At 46.4% G+C, this 22118-nt stretch overlaps 1 protein-coding gene across 1 annotated transcript in view; it reads right to left on the bottom strand.

Annotated features, from left to right (window-relative positions):
• Positions 1-14481: 14481 nt before the first annotated feature.
• The window catches only part of mtmr10 (myotubularin related protein 10), a 902395-nt gene continuing 894758 nt past the window's right edge, over positions 14482-22118 (bottom strand). The window contains exon 16 of the transcript XR_004410454.1: positions 14482-14756. The gene's annotated coding sequence lies outside the window, so the exon portion shown is untranslated. The remainder of the gene's footprint in view (positions 14757-22118) is intronic.

Here is a 22118-nt window from a genome sequence, read left to right as displayed (position 1 = left end):
GGCAAATGCATGGCAGGCAGTATAATGTGGATAAATGTGAGGTTATCTACTTTGGTGGCAAAAACAGGAAAGTAGACTATTATCTGAATGGTGGCCGATTAGGAAAGGGGGAGATGCAACGAGACCTGGGTGTCATGGTACACCAGTCATTAAAAGTAGGCATGCAGGTGCAGCAGGCAGTGAATAAAGTGAATGGTATGTTAGCTTTCATAGCAAAAGGATTTGAGTATAGGAGCAGGGAGGTTCTACTGCAGTTGTACAGGGTCTTGGTGAGACCACACCTGGAGTATTGTGTACAGTTTTGGTCTCCTAATCTGAGGAAAGACATTCTTGCCATAGAGGGAGTCCAGAGAAGGTTCACCAGACTGATTCCTGGGATGTCAGGACTTTCATATGAAGAAAGACTGGATAGACTCGGTTTGTACTCGCTAGAATTTAGAAGATTGAGGGGGGATCTTATAGAAACTTACAAAATTCTTAAGGGGTTGGACAGGCTAGATGCAGGAAGATTGCTCCCGATGTTGGGGAATTCCAGAACAAGGGGTCACAGTTTAAGGATAAGGGGGAAATCTTTTAGGACCGATATGAGGAAAACATTTTTCACACAGAGAGTGGTGAATCTGTGGAATTCTCTGCCACAGAAGGTAGTTGAGGCCAGTTCATTGGCTATATTTAAGAGGGAGTTAGATGTGGCCCTTGTGGCTAAAGGGATCAGGGGGTATGGAGAGAAGGCAGATACAGGATACTGAGTTGGATGATCAGCCATGATCATATTGAATGGTGGTGCAGGCTCGAAGGGCCGAATGGCCTACTCCTGCACCTATTTTCTATGTTTCTATGTTATAGACCGTAGGCCGGCGGTCGGAGCATTCCAGTTGGCCATGGGATGGGTGGCAACGAGTTATATACACACAGGAACTCCATAGAACGACAGTAAAACTAGTACAGGTACAAAGACTTGGGTGGGAGAGAGAGGGAATGCAAGGGTTATTTCATGTTAGAGCTAGTCTATTCTGGGGTGATGGAACGAAGCAGTCCAGCACACAATGTGGAGGAATCACCTAGAACTCTCCCCCCTTAATAGGCTGCGACGTGGGAATGGTGGAGGAGACTCGAGGGCTGAAGGGCTCTGGTTCTGCTCCATGTTCCGATTAGCACCCAAACGCGATTATCTTGCATGACAGGAGCAGGGAATGAATGCTGTGAATGTGTTGTCTACATAGCTCACTTACTCCACATCTGAGCCATCAGGCACAGAGACAAATATTCTTTTTAAAGAAAACCTGTAAATATTTTCAGCTAATGTTAAATTGGTGTGGCATGCACTGAAGCAGTAACATGACTCATGCGTTCTCACAACTTGAACAGCGATGTTTCCAGCTTCCAGTGGGAGTGCTTGGCACTCATTATTCCTCGAAAAAACACATGTGCCAATATCTGTGATGCCAGGATTCTGGGAACTGTCTCTGGGAAACGGGTCAAGTGGCAGAATCTTAGAATAGATACAGCCGTTAGAGATATGTGTTCACCGCGTCCAAAATCAATAAATACTGCATGGTGACAGAGAGAAGGAAATCAAATGACCTTGAACTTGCAGCAATGATTGACAATAGACAATAGGTGCAGGAGTAGGCCATTCGGCCCTTCGAGCCAGCACCGCCATTCAACGTGATCATGGCTGATCATCCCCAATCAGTACCCCGTTCCTGCCTTCTCCCCATATCCCCTGACTCCGCTATTTTTAAGAGCCCTATCTAGCTCTCTCTTGAAAGCATCCAGAGAACCTGCCTCCACCGCCCTCTGAGGCAGAGAATTCCACAGACTCACCACTGGACAGAGGTCAGCCAGGTAGGAAGGTGTGTCGGATTCAACTGCAGATGCTGGTTTAAACTGAAGATACACACAAAATGCTCAAGTTCAAGTTCAAGTGAGTTTATTGTCATGTGTCCCTGTATAGGACAATGAAATTCTTGCTTTGATTAAGCACACAGAAAATAGTAGGCATTTACTACAAAACAGATAAATGTGTCCATATACCATGATATAAATATATACACACATGAATAAATAAACTGGTAGTGCAAATAACAGAAAGTGGTTGCTAATAATCAGAGTTTTGTCCGAGCCAGGTTTAATAGCCTGATGGCTGAGGGGAAGTAGCTATTCCTGAACCTGGATTATGCTGGAGTAAAACTCAGCGGGACAGGCAGCATCTCTGGAGAGAAGGAATGGGTGACGTTTCGGGTCGAGCCCCTTCTTCAGACTCATTCCTTCTCTCCAGAGATGCTGCCTGTCCCATGTAGGAAAGAGAAGGAGTTAGAAAGGAAACAAGGAAACAAAACTCCGAGCACTGTTTATTTTATTGTTCTCCCAGGTTGTAGTTTTGGTGTTTAAAGTGTTGATTTGGTGTCAGAGTGCAGCAACTGGCCTTGGCATTCTCAAGCCGAACAGGCAGGAGCGGTTGATGGGAAGAAGGGTCTCGACTCGAAACATCACCTGGTCCTTTTCTCCACAGATGCTGCCTGACCCGCTGAGTTACTCCAGCATTTTGTGTCTATCGATAGGGGTAAGAGATCTGTTAAAGCTCAGAACGAGATGAGAGCCCAAAGTGATTCGAAGGAATAAAACCACGGCAGGGCGGCAGTCACGTTGGCACAGCGGTAGAGTCGCTGCCTTACAGAGCTTGCAGCGCCGGAGACCAGGGTTCAATCCCAACTACGGGTGCTGTCTGTACGGAGTTTGTCCGTCCTCCCCGTGACCGAGTGGGTTTTCTCCGAGATCTTCGGTTTCCTCCCACACTCCAAAGATGTAATAATAATAATAATAATGGATGGGATTTATATAGAGCCTTTCTAATACTCAAGGCGCTTTACATCGCATTATTCATTCACTCCTCAGTCACACTCAGTGGTGGTAAGCTACTTCTGTAGCCACAGCTGCCCTGGGGCAGACTGACGGAAGCGTGGCTGCCAATCTGCGCCTACGGCCCCTCCGACCACCACCAATCACTCACACACATTCACACACAGGCAAAGGTGGGTGATGAAGTGTCTTGCCCAGGGACACAACGACAGTATGCACTCCAAGTGGGATTCGAACCGGCCACCTTCCGGTTGCCAGCCGAACACTTAGCCCATTGTGCCATCTGTCGTCCCAAGGTATGTAGACTTATTGGCTTGGCGTATATATGTGTAAATTGTCCCTAGTGTGTTAATGTGCGGGGATCGCTGGTCAGTGCAGACTCGGTGGGCCGAAGGGCCTGTTTCTGCTCTGTATCTCAAATAAAAAAGCTATTCAATCCAGGGTGAGAATGTTGATCGTTTTGTTCGCACCAATACTGAGTTCCAGCACCTCTAAAACGTTAAAGGTCTTTGGAAATGCATCTGACGGAACCGCACTGTAGCTGCAACATGTCATGTATGTTTATGAATTGTGCCTGCTAGCATCTTTCTGACTATAAAAAAGCACTGGGAATACTAAATTAGAAGTGGTGTGAGATTGCGAGAACAAAATTGGGTGGAAAATGAGAGAGGCAAACTGTGATATTCATTTTGAGAAGCAGGGAGTTGAAGGTAGTTTTGAAAGGCTGTGTAGTTTGGATTTTTAGTATGGTTTAGTTTGGAGATACATTGCGGAAACTGGCCCTTCGGCCCATCGAGTCCGCACTGACCAGTGACACTGCCCAACACACACTAGGGACAATTTACATTCATACTAAGCCAATTAATCTGCAAATCTGCACGTCTTTGGGGTGTGAGAGGAAAGCAAGAACACACGCAGGTCACGGGGAGAATGTACAAACTCAGTCTGTGTGGGAAGAAACTGCAGTTGCTGCTTTACCGAAGATAGACACAAAATGCTGGAGTAACTCAGCGGGACAGGCAGCATCTCTGGAGAGAAGGGTCAGGTCCAGTCTGAAGAAGGGTCTGGACCCGAAACGTCACCCACTCCTTCTATCCAGAGATGCTGCCTGTCTTGGCTGAGTTACTCCAGCATTTTGTGCCTGCCTTTGGTACAAACTCAGTAGTCAGGATTGCACGCGCGTGGGTCGCTGGCATTGCAAGGCAGTGGCTCTAAGGAAGAATGGGGGTGAAGGAGAGACCAGGGCAGGCTGATGAATGAGTTGGCCTCTACGAGGGAGGTGACGGGAATAAGGAATGTGAACATAATAAGAAATGAGGGAAAGATGGGTGGATGAGTGGCAAGGAACAGCTAGCTGCCATCATGACTCGCTGGTTGCTCATGTCAGGGGGGGCAGTGTATGTTACTAGAGACAACAAACTGTGTAGCGGTGAGCTCAATGTTCTCTGCTCCCAGTACAGTCACCAAGGCTTCGCCAGAATTCAGTGCCTTTTGAAGTCCAGCCAGGTCTGATTATTGGAGCGTGCAGAATAGGTTTACCAGGATGTTGCCTGAATCAGAGGGTCTTATATATCATAGACCCATACAGTACAAAATGGCTCATTCTGCCTCATCTTATCCATGATGCCCCATCTAATCTCATTCCATTTGCCTGCATTTGGCCCATATCCCCCTCCCCCCAGCCCCCTTCCTCCACATAGTTCTCCACATTGGATCCCTCTTTGAGATCACCCCAACAATGGGCCAACCAGCACACCATCCTGCCGGTGGTTACTTGCGGCTGGCCCTGATTGGTGCTGGCACAGATGTTGTGGGCCGAAGGGCCTGTTTGCGTGCTGTACTGTGCTAAGTTTCTAATGGTTAGCAGGGTTGAGCACCGAAGCTGATGTATGGCAGATGCCTTGTTCACCATGAAAGAGAGGGGAACAGCACCTTGGATTTTCACAAAAGGGGGTAAATTGAGTAAGAATAGTTGCGGTACTCGATCCTGTCAAAGTCAAAGCATTCAGATAATAACTCAAGGCAGAAGGGCCTGTCCCACTTACGCAACCTTTACAGGCGACTGCCGACACCCGTCATAGGTCGCCGAAAATTTTCAACATGTTGAAAAATCAGCGGCTACCAGAAATACGCTACGACTCTTTGGAGATCTCTCACGACCAAAGGAGACCTCTCAAGACCTTACAACATGTATGGTTGTGAAAGGTCTCCTGTGGTGGTGAGAGGTCTACAGAGTCTTTCTGGTTGCCGCTGACTTTTCAACATGTTGAAAATTTCGGCGACCTAACACGGGTGCCAGCAGTCGCATGTAAAGGTCGCGTAAGTGGGACAGGCCCTTAAGTTTATCATTCAGGGAGAACTAGATGAAGGGTTTTAGTTTAGGGGCAGGGAGGGCATGGCCACAGTTCTTCAGCCCATCGAGTCCACGCTGACCATTCTTCAACCGTCCACACTAGGTCTGTTTGCAGCCTCTCCATTCCCTCTGGAGGCCAATCAGCCTCTAAAACCCACATGTCTTTGAGGTTTGGGAGGAAACCGGAGCACCCGGAGGAATCCCACGCAGTCACGGGAAGAAGAGCGTGCAGACTCCACAGAAACAGCACCCGAGGTCAGGTTCGAACCCGGGCTTCTGGCGCTGTGAGGCAGTGGCTCTGCCAAAAACTAGGCTCTCCATTCTAGGCAGAGATGCTGCCTGAACTGCTGAGTCCAGTAGTTTGTGTTTTGTTCAAAAATCCCAGCATCTCTGGAGTCTGTCACCCCATTTTGAGATGTGAAAATGTCACATCTTTAATACCAGCAAGGGGAATGGATCTGTTGTGAAAGTCACAGCTATACTCCCATTACTTCATTATAATCTGCAGGCTCAGAGAATTTGGTTAAATTGCCCCACGCTCCGTCTAATGAGCTTGTGTATGCAATATACGTTGCAAATGTGAACATTTAATGAAGGTGCAGTAATTGACATTCAGGGAAACAGTAGGGAGATTCACAGCTGCAGCTGTCAGGTTGTGTGGAGAAGATGTAGCAGGAAGGCACTTTGGTGACAGAGGGGACACAGCTAGCCAAGGTCTCATGCAGATGCCAGTTTACAGGGGAAACACAAAGTGCTGGAGTAGCTCACCTGGCCAGGCAGCATCTCTGGAGAACATGGATAGGTGACATCTCAGGTCGCCAACCTTCTTCAGACTCATTTTAAGGGGAGGGGAAAGAAAGCAGGTAGGGAGGAGGGGCAGGACAAAGCCTGACAGGTAATAGGTGGACACAGGTGTGAGATGTTGGCGAGACCAAGCGTAGACCTAGGCTAATGGGATCTCCCATTTGCTATCCCTTCCCATTCCCACACTGACCTTTCTGTCCTGGGCCTCCTCCATTGCCAGAGTGAGACTGGTTGCATCAAACTGGAGGAACAGCACCTCTAGTTCCCCTTGGGTAGCTTACACCCCAACCCAACCGTATGAACATTGAATTCTCCAATTTTAGGTAACGATAAACTTCCCACACTCCCTTCTTCCTTCATCCCTGCTGCTTTCCCTGCCCCTCCTCCTCTCTCTCCTGTGCCCTGCCTGGTCTTGCACATATTCCTCCCCCCTCCCCTACCCCTTCCACTGACATTCCTTCCTCTAGCTTCACAATTTGCAACACTTCAATCCTTTTATCACACCTTCTGTATTTTAATCTCTGGCCTTTGTCCAACCATCGGCATATTAGCCCCTCCCCCGCCTTAACTGTATCCACCTATTGCATGCCTGGTGTTGTCTTGCCCCTTTTCCTGCATTCTTCCCCTCCCCTCCTACAATCTGTCTGAAGAAGGGACCTGACCCGAAACGTCACCTATCCATGTTCATACACATGCTGCCCGTCCCGCTGAGTTACTCCGGCACTTTGCGTCAACGGTTTTGCTCTGGAACTGGCAAAGACCCACCGACATCATTTGTTCTCTTCTGCCAAGGCTCCCATTCACAATACATGACCTTGGCTGGAACTAACTGACCTCATCGTCCTTTGATTCGAAATTGGGAAAAATCTGACCTTGTTCCTTCTCCTTGCATTCCATTTAGAAGATTGAGGGGGGTTCTTATAGAAACCTACAAAATTCTTAAGGGGTTGGACAGGCTAGATGCAGGAAGATTGTTCTTGATGTTGGGGAAGTCCAGAACAAGGGGTCACACAGTTTAAGGATAAGGAGGAAGTCTTTTAGGACCGAGATGAGAAAAACATTTTTCACACAGAGAGTGGTGAATCTGTGGAATTCTCTGCCACAGAAGGTAGTTGAGGCCACAGTTCATTGGCTATATTTAAGAGGGAGTTAGATGTGGCCCTTGTGGCTAAAGCGATCAGGGGGTATGGAGAGAAGGCAGGTACAGGATACTGAGTTGGATGATCAGCCATGATCATATTGAATGGCGGTGCAGGCTCGAAGGGCCGAATGGCCTACTCCTGCGCCTATTTTCTATGTTTCTATTACTTTGTTTAATTTGCAACATTGCATTCCATTCATTGTTGGGGGAGATGAAGCCACTCTATCAGGGATTAATACCACCTTTGATCCATAACTAAATGACATTCACAGCTTAGTTTGCAAGTTGCTTGGTCACTTACGTGAGGTTGGTAATTGGTGTGAAGCTATAAGGCTTGAGGACTATGTCTCCTCAGGAAAGGATAAGCCAATGGAAAGGTATAACCTCTCAAGGAGACAGACTGAATAAGGGTCTCAACCCGAAGTGTCGTCTGTCCATTCCCGCCACAGTTGCTGCCGCCCCTGTCCCGCTGAGTTACTCCAACCTCTCGTGTCTTGCTCAACTTCTCAAAGACATTTGATGGTTTTGGGCGGCAAATTGCTTTGGCTTTCTTGAAATGAAAGGGAAAGTCCGTAACCTTTCTTTGCAAGAAAGAATTGCAATGAATACTCCGTTCTGGAAAAACTGGACAATGCCTCGCATTGGACAGAGGAGCGGTCTCGGACAATGGCAGGGTGGGGATTGGGGGCAGAGCTCATCACAACATTCATTGTACTGCTGACAACAGCCTCTTTAACCAGAGTCTGCTCATCACATCACATAAAGGAAGCAGGTGGTGCCTTTAACTCCAGAGCCATCGTGGACTCCAGTGAGAGTGATTTGAGCAACTTATCACTGCACAGTGGTGCCATATTCCTTGTAACCTGCCACAGCTGACTCATAGCCTGTGTGAACCGCTGATGTCAATAGGTCCACGATTCTTGGCCAGATTGAATGGGCAGGCAGGAGACATTTTCAACGTGTCAGAATATGCTTGCATTAGGTATAAAAATAAATGCAGCGATCGGTGGTGAGAAAGTGGGATTAACGTTTTTAGTTGCCCCTCCTCCAGCAGATGAGGGCCAGAAGGTTATCAAACCCAGCCTTGTGGTGGAGGTCTGCAAGCCTAGCCCACATATGGCATGGTGGAGAGGCAGTGGGAATTAGCAGCAATCAAGGGTTCCTCCATTTACTGGTGAGAGGCCGACAGATTTCTCAGAACATGCCTAATGGCAGCAGTCGTAGCAGCAGCAGCAGCAGCCCTGAAAGAAAGGAATATATATAATACACAAGAGTTTCATTTGTATTCATCAGCTGCGACCAGCACCAGCAGCAGCAGCCTGTGTGACTCCTCTACATTAAAACAGCTCGGCAAGCCGTGAATCTGTAATTTAATGAAACAAAAGCAAAGGAATGTCTTTAAAAGTTTAGCAGGAACATTCAAACAGAGAGGTTCTTTGCTTTTGTGATTATTCTGGTGACGGGGAGTTGGCAGAATGTCGTGCACAAGTGGTGTTTATATCATTTCCAATATCCTGCTTTTCTTCCACGGTGGCGCAGTGGTAGAGTTGCTGCCTTACAGCCTTTGGGTTTCGGCCCGAAACGTTGCCTATTTCCTTCGCTCCATAGATGCTGCCTCACCCGCTGAGCTTCTTTTGTCTACCTTCGATTTTCCAGCATCTGCAGTTCCTTCTTAAAAACTTTGACTGGCCACATGAGGCATTGGGACAAGTGATCAAAGGGCGGCAGGGAATGCATTCACTTTCCCGCTCTGAGGAGACTGTGAGGAACAGCAGGTGGTGAAGCGGGTACTTTTGAGAGTTTCAGGAGTGGGAGAGGCTTCCCATTAAAGGCTCTGCAAAACGGAGTGGATTTGTCACCCCTACATTAGTTGCAACCTCTATACGCAGTGGTGGACTGGCCAGGGTGTCAGCTTACCCGATGGCTAGTGGGCCCCTGATGAAGTGGGCCCCCTTTGTCTCCTGGCAACCTATATTTTAGACCCAGTCCGCCACTGTCTATATGAGGTGCAGCTGCACCACAGGAGGGCTGAGGAGAAAGGTGCATCTGGAAACACACCTGAGCCTCTATGGGGAGAAGTTTTACAGACTAGTTCTACTTTACTAAACATATGTTGATCTGTGGACATCAGCAACTTGCAAGTAGATCGAAATACAGAGAATCATTTACAAAATGTATCTGAAATGTGTCAGGTGTAATCTCATGCTTGAAATAGAATCAGCGTGAATCTCTCGGTATCTCAGCCTCCACTCTGTTTTACCAGCTGGAGACCTATCACACCTTCCTCAAACTGGACAAATGGAAACTATAATTGACTGGCGAGTATCAGCGTTGGATCACAGCGGGGATTCTGTCCGTCTCACTCTGAGTCTACGATCATTGCAACTCAACCACTTCCAGAGAAACACAGGGAACATTCAGCCAGATAGAGTTTAGAGAGCTATGGGCCAAATGCAGGCACGTGAGGCTAGCACAAGATGCCAACTTGGTCAGCATGGACAAGATGGGCCAAAGGGTCAGTTCATGAGCTATGACCAACTGTGCACCAGCCGTTACACATAGCTTTTCACTGTACCTCAGTCCACTTCATGGCAAAACTGGATGAAGGATTCAGTAAAAGGATAAGTGGAATACCAAACAGAATAAATCCTTTAAAACTCTGAACTCCCTTGAGGATGGTTGAACCTTCTGGCTAATGCTGATCAATCTGCAGTCCGACCATACGTCTGGGCAGAAGATGGTGGTGTTAGAATCATAGAGGGATTAAGTGTGGAAACAGGCCCTTCGGCCCAACTTGTAAACCATCATCTGTGGTTCCTTACTACACGAATACAGACTACAGTCCGAGTGAAAAAACAGCCAAAGTTAAAAAAACCAAAGTGTCAATTTCTCTGACTAATTCTGAGCTTGTACGACCTTGTTTTTCGCAGGGTGACGCCTGTATGGTCGTGAGTAGTCGCCCAAAGAGTTGTACCTTGTTCTGGGCGCCTCTGGATTTAGAATATTTTGACATTTTTCGGCGACTATGACGTTTGCCAGCAAGTTGCGTAAGTGGGACAGGCCCTTTACTATTTTATATGGAAGCACAATGGAAAGCATCCCATTGGGATGTATCGGAGGTTGGTTTGGCAAATGATCTGCTCAAGATCGCAAGGAATTGCAGAGAATTGTGGATGTAGCCCAGTTGATGGTACAAGCCGGCGTATGGCAATGGTGTACCTTTGTCAGTATTTGGGATGAAGTTAGCAGTACTGTTTAATGTAGAGAGAAGTGGAATAGATTACACAGTTCCAATATGTGATCATTATTGGGCTCTGGAATACTACTGGACAAAGGCATGTGTAATAGGTCGATGATGGATGAGAACCAAGTGGAGTTTGATGGCACAGTTCAGATTCTTGTTACATCGGCCTCGATGTAGTTCGCCTTGTTCACACCAATAACATCTCTCGTTCTTTCCTGGGTGATTTATCACATAGTGTAGTAGTTTCCAATCAGCTCCTTTCCATTGCGCTTGTTATCAAAGGCTGTTGTTGGGGAAAGCAACAGTTTTCACTGAAGAAACTCCGTCTTTTTGCACGTACCGTTCTTTTATTTGCAACTGGTTTAGGCTTATTACTGCCACATGTACTGAGGTACAGTGAAACATATTTTGCTATCCAGGTTAGATAATACTATACATTAATGCAATCAAGTTAACGGGAGCGGCTGGGCTTGTATACTTTGGAATTTAGAAGGATGAGAGGGGATTTTATTGAAACATATAAGACAATTCAGGGTTTGGACGCGCTAGAGGCATGTTCCCGATGTTGGAAGAGTCCAGAACTAGGGGCCACAGTTTAAGAATAAGGGGTCACATTGTCATTTACCGAATAATGAAAGGCCTGGATAGAGTGGATGTGAAGAGGGTGTTTCCACTAGTGGGAGAGTCTAGGACTAGAGGGCACAGCCTCAGAATAAAAGGACGTACGTTTAGAATAGAGATGAGGATGAACTTCTTCAGCAAGATGGCGGTGAATCTATGGAATTCATTGCCACAGACGGCTGTGGAGGTCAAGTCTTTGGGCATTTTTTAAATGCACATTGATAGGTTCTTGATGGGCATCAAAGGTCACAGGAGAAGGCAGGAGAATGGGGCAGAGAAGGAAAAGTAGATCAAATGGTGGAGCAGACTCGATGGAGCGAGTGGCCGAATTCTGCTCCTGTGAATGATGGTTTTATGATCGTACCCAGAGCCCAGGATTTGACAACACATTAAGCCGTGCTGCGAGCTGCTTCATTGTAATTCCTGCTCATTTCCTGCAGAGTAAACAGCCTGGCCTGGTTAATAACACTTAATGAGATGATGCACAGGCTCTGTAACATGTTTCATTTTCAATGCAAGTTCTCATTTTTTTTCCCTGGCTCCATAATTTTCTTTTAACTACATGATTCATAGCCAGAGTGTGTGATGTATCCCATTCACTACCATATCAGGCAACTGAACCACCCTACCACAAGCAGAGAGCAGTGCTGAACTACTATCTACCTCATTGGTGACTCTCGTACTATCCTTGCTGGCTTTACCTTGCACTGAACATTATTCCCTTGTCATGTATCTATAAACTGTAAATGGCTCGATTGTAATCATGTATTGTCTTTCTGCCGAATGGTTAGCGCGCAACTAAAGCTTGTTGCTGTACCTCGGTACAGACTTAAGGGCCTGTCCCACCAGCATGCGACTCCACGCGGCAAGCGCGACCTAACGTTGTCGCTTGAGCCGTACGGCCTCGCGGGGCCGGTCCCACTTCGATCGCCGGAGCCGTATGGAGTTGTGCGGAGCTGGTCCCGACATCGCACGGGGCTCCGAAAAACTGACCGTGTTCAAAAATTCCGCGCGGCAACGGCCTGCTGGCCCACAGCGTCTCGACGCCGTACGCAGCATCTTGATGTCGTACGTCACGCGTGAACTTCCCGCGGACTTCGCTCGAACTTCACGTCACTCACTCGACCTCCGTGCGGCCCCCCGCTTCCGATTTGGTCGCGCTCGCCGCATGCAGGTCACATGCTCGTGGGACCGGCCCTTAATACTACTACTACTAATTCATCATTAGAGGCAGACATCAGCTTTTGGGTTTCATGTGTTGAAGGGATTTTACAGTGGGAGAAAAAAGGACACAAAGTGCTGGAGTAACTCAGCGAGTCAGGCACCGTCTCTGGAGAACATGGATGGAGAAGTGATGGGTTGGGGCCACCTGTCCATGTTCCCTAGTGGTGCTGAAGAAAGGTCTCGACCCGAAACGTCACCTATTCCCTTTCCACAGAGATGCTGCCTGGCCCGCTGTTACTCCAGCATTTTGTGTCTTTTTGTGCTCGAACTTGCTTGGTGTGAAGCTGGAAGGAGGAAAAGGGGAGTGAGGTAACCCCTTCAGTTGTGTTAGGAGTAGTCATCTGTATATCAATTAGAGTCAGAAGCCCAAGCTGAACACCTAGAATTACAGGTAGACAAAAATGCTGGAGAAACTCAGCGGGTAAGGCAGCATCTACGGAGCGAAGGAAATAGGATTACAGAAGGCTTTCTGCCCAGAAACAGGCTTGCCAACCCAGTTGGACTTCCCTGATCCTCCCCGCACTATGTTAATACATCGTAGGAATATTTTCTCACCTCTTTCAGTCTCACCGTATTTGCATAACTTTCTGTTCCCTTACTCCTGCGGTAGTGATCTAACCTCCCTAGAGGTGTCAATGTTCCAGCTTTCCTCTCACCACCCCGACAATCCTTCTGCCAATTACTCTAAGTCTCAGAGACACGAGAGATTGCTGGAATCCTGCGTTAAAAAACTTACAAAATTCTTAAGGGGTTGGACAGGCTAGATGCAGGAAGATTGTTCCCGATGTTGGGGAAGCCCAGAACAAGGGGTCACAGTTTAAGGATAAGGGGGAAATCTTTTAGGACCGAGATGAGAAAAACATTTTTCACACAGAGAGTGGTGAATCTGTGGAATTCTCTGCCACAGAATGTAGTTGAGGCCAGTTCATTGGCTATATTTAAGAGGGAGTTAGATATGGCCCTGAAGGGTTTCGGCCGGAAACGTTGCCTATTTCCTTCGCTCCATAGATACTGCTGCACCCGCTGCGTTTCTCCAGCATTTTTGTGTATCTTAGATATGGCCCTTGTGGCTAAAGGGATCAGGGGGTATGGAGAGAAGGCAGGTACAGGATACTGAGTTGGATGATCAGCCATGATCATATTGAATGGCGGTGCAGGCTCAAAGGGCCGAATGGCCTACTCCTGCACCTATTGTCTATGTTTCTATGTTAAAAAAACAAAGCGCTGGAGTAACTCAGCGGGACAGGCAGCATCTCTGGAGAGAAGGAATGGGTGACGTTTCGGGTCGAGACCCTTCTTCAGATGCTGAGTGAGCTGTACCAGGGTGTATGTAAAACTAAGCATTTCACTGTACTCAGGTGCATGTGACAATAAATATAATTGAATCATTGAAAGAGCTGGGGAGAGAATCAGATTGGACAGCATGTCTCCAGTCGACATGACATGCAATGTTGTTTGAATGGCTCTGACTGGATGATTCTATTCAACTTAATCACTGTCTGTGGAGGCAGGTTCCACATTGTATTGATATTCAGGATAAGGAAGATTCTGGAGAAATATCTGTTATTAGTGAGTGTTTTACACTTGTGACCCTGGCTTGGAGTTCACTCTCCATGTCCCCAACCTCCACCTCCACATCGTGAATAGTTCAGCAATATTGCTCTTTGTCATCTGCACTCACAGGCTATGAACGCACTCCCAAACACAGGGAGGTGTCAAGATTCAAGTGAGTTTATTGTCATGTGTCCCTGACAGGGCAATGAGATTCTTGCTTTGCTTCAGCACACAGAACATAGTAGGCATTGACTACAGAACAGATCAGTGTGTCCATATACCATTATATAAATATATACACACATGAATAAATAAACTGATAAAGTGCAAATAACAGATCATTATCATTAATGTTCAGAGTTTTGTCCGAACCAAGTTTAATAGCCTGATGGTTGTGGGGAAGCAGCTATTCCTGAACCTGGTCGTTGCAGTCTTCAGGCTCCTGTACCTTCTACCTGAAGGTAGTGGGGAGATGAGTGTGTGGCCAGGATGGTGTGGGTCTTTGATGGGGAATCAATTTGTGGAACTGGGTTGTTCAATCTCTTGTGAAACAGGTTCAGTCACTGTTTGATGTTGAGTTACCTGAGTGGATTTGGGCTGAGGGGAAGTTGCTGCACTTTGCAGGTCATTAGATGAGTCCTCTACAGTCTGGAACTATCTCTATCCCAGGAGGACTGTACCCCAGGTAGACTCACACCTCCAGGGACTGTAGCCCAGGTAGAGTCACACCTTCAGGGACTGTACACCAGGTAGACTCACACCTCCAGGGACTGTAGCCCAGGTAGAGTCACACCTTCAGGAACTGTAACCCAGGTAGACTCACACCTTCAGGGACTGTAGCCCAGGTAGACTCACACCTCCAGGGACTGTACACCAGGTAGACTCACACCTTCAGGGACTGTAGCCCAGGTAGACTCACACCTCCAGGGACTGTAGCCCAGGTAGAGTCACACCTTCAGGGACTGTACACCAGGTAGACTCACACCTCCAGGGACTGTACACCAGGTAGAGTCACACCTCCAGGGACTGTAGCCCAGGTAGACTCACACCTTCAGGGACTGTAGCCCAGGTAGACTCACACCTTCAGGGCCTGTTCACTTGGGAGAATCCACACTTTAGGATCTACACTGCAGGGAGAGGAGAGCAGGTAAACAGGGTTTAAAATGTTCTAGCACAACCCATTGATTTTTTACTTCTGAGCAAGAAATGATTCAATTTTCTTTACAATGTAATATTAATGACACGAAAGATAATAGGTTGGGTTTCAAGAATACAATCCCTCATGAAAGAAATAGGAAGCCTTTGTTGACCTTTAAAAGTCAGGAGCAAGAAAGATCTTTTAGTGCAGCTGCAATTCAATTTGGCCTCAAACCTCGGCTACCCTGTTAAATTGTCATTCCCTTTAGATTTTCACTCTGTATTTGTAACAATTGATCAGCGGATTCATGAAACTGGTCCAAAGGATGTGCGGTTGTTCCAGAGAACATCTCTTTTGATTTTTATTGCTCCTTCCAGTTCCCAAGAATACTTCACCACTGCCGAGACTTGTGAGGATATAGGTTCACCACACCAAGATCAAGACCCTTGTCAGGCCCAGCTCGCCCTCTATCAGCTGTCAGTAAAGGGCTTTTGGTGAAGAGACAAGTAGCCCAAGTATTCTCTGGTGGTTCTAGGCAGTGAAGAAAGCGAATGGTATGTTAGCTTTCATAGCAAAAGGATTTGAGTATAGGAGCAGGGAGGTTCTACTGCAGTTGTACAGGGTCTTGGTGAGACCACACCTGGAGTATTGCGTACAGTTTTGGTCTCCAAATCTGAGGAAGGACATTATTGCCATAGAGGGAGTGCAGAGAAGGTTCACCAGACTGATTCCTGGGATGTCAGGACTGTCTTATGAAGAAAGACTGGATAGACTTGGTTTATACTCTCTAGAATTTAGGAGATTGAGAGGGGATCTTATAGAAACTTACAAAATTCTTAAGGGGTTGGACAGGCTAGATGCAGGAAGATTGCTCCCGATGTTGGGGAAGTCCAGGACAAGGGGTCACAGCTTAAGGATAAGGGGGAAATCCTTTAAAACCGAGATGAGAAGAACTTTTTTCACACAGAGAGTGGTGAATCTCTGGAACTCCCTGCCACAGAGGGTAGTCGAGGCCAGTTCATTGGCTATATTTAAGAGGGAGTTAGATGTGGCCCTTGTGGCTAAAGGGATCAGGGGGTATGGAGAGAAGGCAGGTACGGGATACTGAGTTGGATGATCAGCCATGATCATATTGAATGGCGGTGCAGGCTCGAAGGGCCGAATGGCCTAACCCTGCACCTATTTTCTATGTTTCTATGTCAAAGGTTATGGGGAGAAGGCAGGAGAAAGGGGTGAAGAGGGAAAGATAGATCAGCCATGATTGAATGGCAGAGCAGATCGATGGACCAAAAGGCCTAATTCTGCTCCTATGTCTATGAACATGATTTGTATCTCTGGCACTCAAGATTAAATCAGGAATTAAGTCTGAGTCAAGGTAAGTTTTTAAAAAAAATCATCGGAGAGTGGAAAGCAAAGAGAATTGGTCAGAGAATTGGAAGTTTGATCAAGTTGAGATTGAGCCATCCCTGTGGGGCAGGGCTGAGAGTGTATATGACCTCCTCCCGCACCTATTTTCTATGTTTCTATGAGATTGCAACCTTCACGTGGTCCGCCCTGTTTCAACGAATGCAATCAACCTGGCGTGCATTTTCAAATAAGATCAAATAGAACAAGTTGTCCCACAACTTTAGGCTGTGCGCGCCATACGCAGGGAGAAGAAGAGTAGATCGTTGACCCCAATGGTGGGAGTGTTGCCCACCACAGGGTTAAAATAATTCCCCAACAACCAGGTGCCAGGGTTAGAGGGGTAAGGAGTCTTTATTTCATTCAGTGTTCATTGTTGTGATGTGAAATCCAATACCTGTAAGTGGATCAAGAGTCAAGAGTGTTTAATTGTGGTATGTGCCGTCAATGGAACAATGGAATTTCTGCTTGCTGCAGATTAACGGGTTTGAACGCAATCATTCACAGATGAAAAACATTTAATGATCAATAATGCAACAAATTAAAGCCGTAATACCAGGCAACCATGCTACTGCAACAAAACTAAAAAGTGCAACCAAAAACATTCCTCTGAAGATCATAGGTAGACAAAAATGCTGGAGAAACTCAGCTGGTGAGGCAGCATCTATGGAAGGGCCGAGACCCGAAACGTCACCTATTCCTTCGCTCCATAGATGCTGCCTCACCCGCTGAGTTTCCCCAGCATTTTTGTCTACCTTCAATTTTTCCAGCATCTGCAGTTCTTACTTAAACCTCTGAAGATCATAGATGCCAAGGAGAGACAATAGACAATAGGTGCAGGAGTAGGCCATTCGGCCCTTCGAGCCAGCACCGCCATTCAATGTGATCATGGCTGATCATCCCCAATCAGTACCCCGTTCCTGCCTTCTCCCCATATCCCCTGACTCCGCTATTTTTAAGAGCCCTCTCTAGCTCTCTCTTGAAAGCATCCAGAGAACCTGCCTCCACCGCCCTCTGAGGCAGAGAATTCCACAGACTCACCACTCTCTGTGAGAAAAAGTGTTTCCTCGTCTCCGTTCTAAATGGCTCACTCCTTATTCTTAAACTGTGGCCCCTGGTTCTGGACTCCCCCAACATTGGGAACATGTTTCCTGCCTCTAGCGTGTCCAAGCCCTTAACAATCTTGTATGTTTCAAGTCTAATGGGCCAAAGCTGTTCTTGAACCTGGAGGTGACGGTTTTCAGGCTCCTGTCCCTTCTTCCCGATGGTAGCCCGATTTCCCCTTTATCCTTAAACTGTGACCCCTTGTCCTGGACTTCCCCAACGTCGGGAACAATCTTCCTGCATCTACCCTGTCCAGCCCATTGTGAATTTTGTAAGTTTCTATAAGATCCCCCCTCAATCTTCTAAATTCTAGCGAGTACAAGCCGAGTCTATCCAATCTTTCTTCATTTTTACTAGAATGTTGCCTGGGTTTCAGCAACTAAGTTACAGAGAAAGGTTGAACAAGTTAGGGCTTTATTCTTTGGAGCGCAGAAGGTTAAGGGGGGACTTGATAGAGGTTTTTTAAATGATGAGAGGGATAGACAGAGTTGACGTGGAAAAGCTTTTCCCACTGAGAGTAGGGAAGATTCAAACAAGGGGACATGACTTGAGAATTAAGGGACTGAAGTTTAGGGGTAACATGAGGGGGAACTTCTTTACTCAGAGAGTGGTAGCTGTGTGGAATGAGCTTCCAATGAAGGTGGTGGAGGCATGTTCGTTTTTATCATTTAAAAATAAATTGGATAGTTATATGGATGGGAAAGGAATGGAGGGTTATGGTCTGAGCGCAGGTATATGGGACTAGGGGAGATTATGTGTTCGGCACGGACTAGAAGGGTCGAGATGGCCTGTTTCCGTGCTGTAATTGTTATATGGTTATATGGTTATTGTTATATGGTAGCAGCGAGATGAGAGCGTGGCCAGGGTGGTGTGGGTCTCTGATGATGCTGGCTGCCTTTATGATCCCATCGACGGTGGGGAGGTCAGTAGCCAGAGTCGGGAATGAAGAATCATGTGTACGTCAACGCTACATATATTAAGCAAGTGAGATTTCAAACCCATGCGCAAGACTGTACCACTTGGACAGCTCTACACCTTGGCCACACTGAATGCAAATCTTGACAACGACTGCAATTGGAATGGTGACAGTTGAAACCTAATTAAACATTTTCTCTCTGGCTTTTAAATAAAATTCTGCTCCTGAGCAGAGCCGACAGACTTTGATATTTAAATATATTCTCTCCTCTCCCTTCTGGTTCTGATGTGCATTCCAAAAGATCAAACGCATTTAGTTTTCTGAAAACACATCACTGACAACAATGCATGTCTTTGAAGGCGGATTTGCTGGCTGCAGCAAATCAGAAGGAATTTTAAGACTCATCTGTAATTTCATTCCCAGCTCCATCTAGTCGGAGGAAAGCCCAGAGTTCAGTTTACTGGCAGTGGCTTTTGTGTTGTGCCAATTATTTTGTGGATCTCCTGTGTCCAGCTCCACCCCCTCACCCCTCACTTGCAATTCCTGCCAAATGTTACATCAGGACACCTTGATCAATTGTTGAAGCCATATCTTCAGAATGAAAGGGGAGAACTTTGCACTGCTCAGCCTCTAATACCTACTGCACCACCCATGGTTCTACAGCCACAGTGTTCTGCCTACATGCCTTTCCTCCTCCCTTCATAGAAACATAGAAAATAGGTGCAGGAGTAGGCCATTCGGCCCTTCGAGCCTGCACCGCCATTCAATATGATCATGGCTGATCATCCAACTCGGTATCCTGTACCTGCCTTCTCTCCATACCCTCTGATCCCTTTAGCCACAAGGGCCACATCTAAATCCCTCTTAAATATAGCCAATGAACTGTGGCCTCAACTACCTTCCGTGGCAGAGAATTCCAGAGATTCACCACTCTGTGTGTGAAAAATGTTTTTCTCATCTCGGTCCTAAAGGATTTCCCCTTTATCCTTAAACTGTGACCCCTTGTCCTGGACTTCCCCAACATCGGGAACAATCTTCCTGCATCTACCCTGTCCAACCCATTGTGAATTTTGTAAGTTTCTATAAGATCCCCCCTCAATCTTCTAAATTCTAGCGAGTACAAGGCGAGTCTATCCAATCTTTCTTCATATGAAAGTCCTGACATCCCAGGAATCAGTCTGATGATCCTTCTCTATACTCCCTCTATGGCAAGAATGTCTTTCCTCAGATTTGGAGACCAAAACTGTACACAATACTCCAGGTGTGGTCTCACCAAAACCCTGTACAACTGCAGTAGAACCTCCCTGCTACTTCATTCCCTACTACCCAACCATCTATGATTCTCAATCTTGATTCTGCTCAATGGCCAAACTATGAGGAGGTACAGAGAAAAGCTTTTAGACGCAATCCAAATGTATCTGATACACCACGCATGAATATATCGAAGCCAAACTCAAGTACGATAGATGGAGCAAAGGGGAAGATGCAGGCGCAGAATTTAGTTCTCAGCATTGTAGTGTATCAGACGAAATGTGCAGGAAGGAACTGCAGATGCTGGTTTAAACTGAAGATAGACACAAAAAGCTGGAGTAACTCAGTGGGACGGGCAGCATCTCTGGAGAGAAGGAATGGGTGACGTTTCGAGTCGAGACTCTAGAGTTCTTGCAGAAATTCTCCTCTTTCACATGACAATCTGTAGTCTCATATGTCTCCCGTTTCCTCAGGTCCTTGCCCTATGCCTCCCACATATTCTTCCTGACACACTGTACCAGAGCCAACCATCTGGGCAGAATATTGTTCCCTTGGCAAAGATGATTTAATCGTGAGGCATCGGAAACTCTGGTGATTAGAGCCTTGGAATTGTTTTAAAGCATTTGTTAGTTAATTCATAAAGAGCATCGCAGGAAATATTCAGAAGATCACAGCGGGGAGTTTCATCCCCAACAGATTATGAAAAACACTTCCTGTCTTGATCTTCATTGAAGAAATATTTTAATTTGTACTCATCATGGCAACGACAGCGGAGGTGATTGAAACATTAACATCTTATCATTCAATCAAAGAATCTAAAGATGGCACATTCCTCAAGTTGGATGAAACTCAAAACTTTCTTCACATTTAGTCATAAGAGCCATAGATGGAGTAGCTAGTTCGGACCTTTCTACGATGGGGGAAGTGTCAAAGACTGGAGGGCAGAGGGAAAATGTTGAAAGGAGATGTGCAGGGCTAGTTTTTTACACAGAGGGTTGTGGGTGCCTGGAGCACATTGCCAAGGGTGGTGGTGGAGGCAGATATGATAGTCATATTCAAGAGGCTTTTAGATTTGCACATGGATATGCAGGGAATGGAGGAGTATGGATCATGTCCTAATAGGCCATTTAGGCCTGAGATGAAGAACAACTTTTTCACCCAGAGAGTTGTGAATCTGTGGAGTTCTCTGTCACAGAAGGCAGTGGAGGCCAATTCGCTGGATGTTTGCAAGAGAGAGTTAGATTTAGCTCTTAGGGCTAAAGGAATTGAGGGATATGGGGGGAAAAGCAGGAATGGGGTACTGATTTTGGATGATCAGCCATGATCATATTGAACGGCGGTGCTGGCTCGAAGGGCCAAATGGCCTCCTCCTGCACCTATTGTCTATGTTTCTGTGTTCAAGCAGAGATTAGCTTAATTTGGCATCAAGCTTGGTACAGACACTGTGGCCAGAAGGGCCTCACCCTGTACTATACTATAATATGTTCTCTTAGTTGTCTGTTATCTAGCCCTTCTTCAGCAGTTGCCTCTGTACATTGTGCTAAAGAGAATTTACATACATTTACCACAAATCAATTTCTAATTAACCTTTTAGCTACTATAGATGGAGCTGAATAAAAAACTTGTACAAAATCATAATGATTAATGGAAAATCTGAAATATCAATTAAATACGTATTTTAAGCAACTTAGTTTGAAATATCTATCAATAATATAATGATGCAAAAACATAAAATACATTTATTTTTCATCCATATAATTTGCAGAGCGGTAATTATGGGTTAGCATTCAAATTATAAAAAGTCAGATGTAACTTGGAGAAGATTTCAGGATATTTTACAGTGGGATGAGTTCATAAAGTGTTTAAATTGTAATCACATCAGTGCTTTCAGTTCCATCAGCAGGTTGTAGATGGCTGGGTCTGCAATGGTGTGCTGGATTACTGACAGTAACCCAGGGATTTCTGCATCGTGTGTGTATGTTAATCCTACTGCTAGGTCCATGGGGGGCAGTGGCCATGAACACTGATAGTTTTCCATCAGTAGTCATCAGTCTGCATCATGGTATTGACAGAGCAGGTGATTGCAATTCACCTCTCCAGATTTGAATGCTAATTCACCGACTGCATCATTGCACTAAGTGAAGTCCGACCTCAGAGGCTCTTGCTCATCACAGTTCCTTAGGCACCTGCCCAATACCTTGCCTTATGTATGAGTCACATCCAACTGGACGGTGTGTGGCCCCACATGTAGAGAAAATGAGTAGGAAGGAACTGCAGATGCTGGTTTAAACCGAAGGCCGCCACAAATTGCTGGAGTAACTCAGCGGGACAGGCAGCATCTCTGGAGAGAAGGAATGGGTGACGTTTCGGGTCGAGACCCTTCATCAAACGGAGAGATTCTTCCGCCAGATGTCAGGATTGCTGCATTTCTGGGGCTGATTGTCGCTGTTAGTGTCCGAGCTTCTTCAGGCTGAAACGTCACCCGTTGATCTTCGGAAGTGA

Source organism: Amblyraja radiata, chromosome X (genome assembly GCF_010909765.2).
Source record: "Amblyraja radiata isolate CabotCenter1 chromosome X, sAmbRad1.1.pri, whole genome shotgun sequence".
Classification (NCBI taxonomy): domain Eukaryota; kingdom Metazoa; phylum Chordata; class Chondrichthyes; order Rajiformes; family Rajidae; genus Amblyraja; species Amblyraja radiata.
The sequence above is the reverse complement of the archived record's forward strand: the minus strand, read 5'-3'. Positions and strand labels throughout refer to the sequence as shown.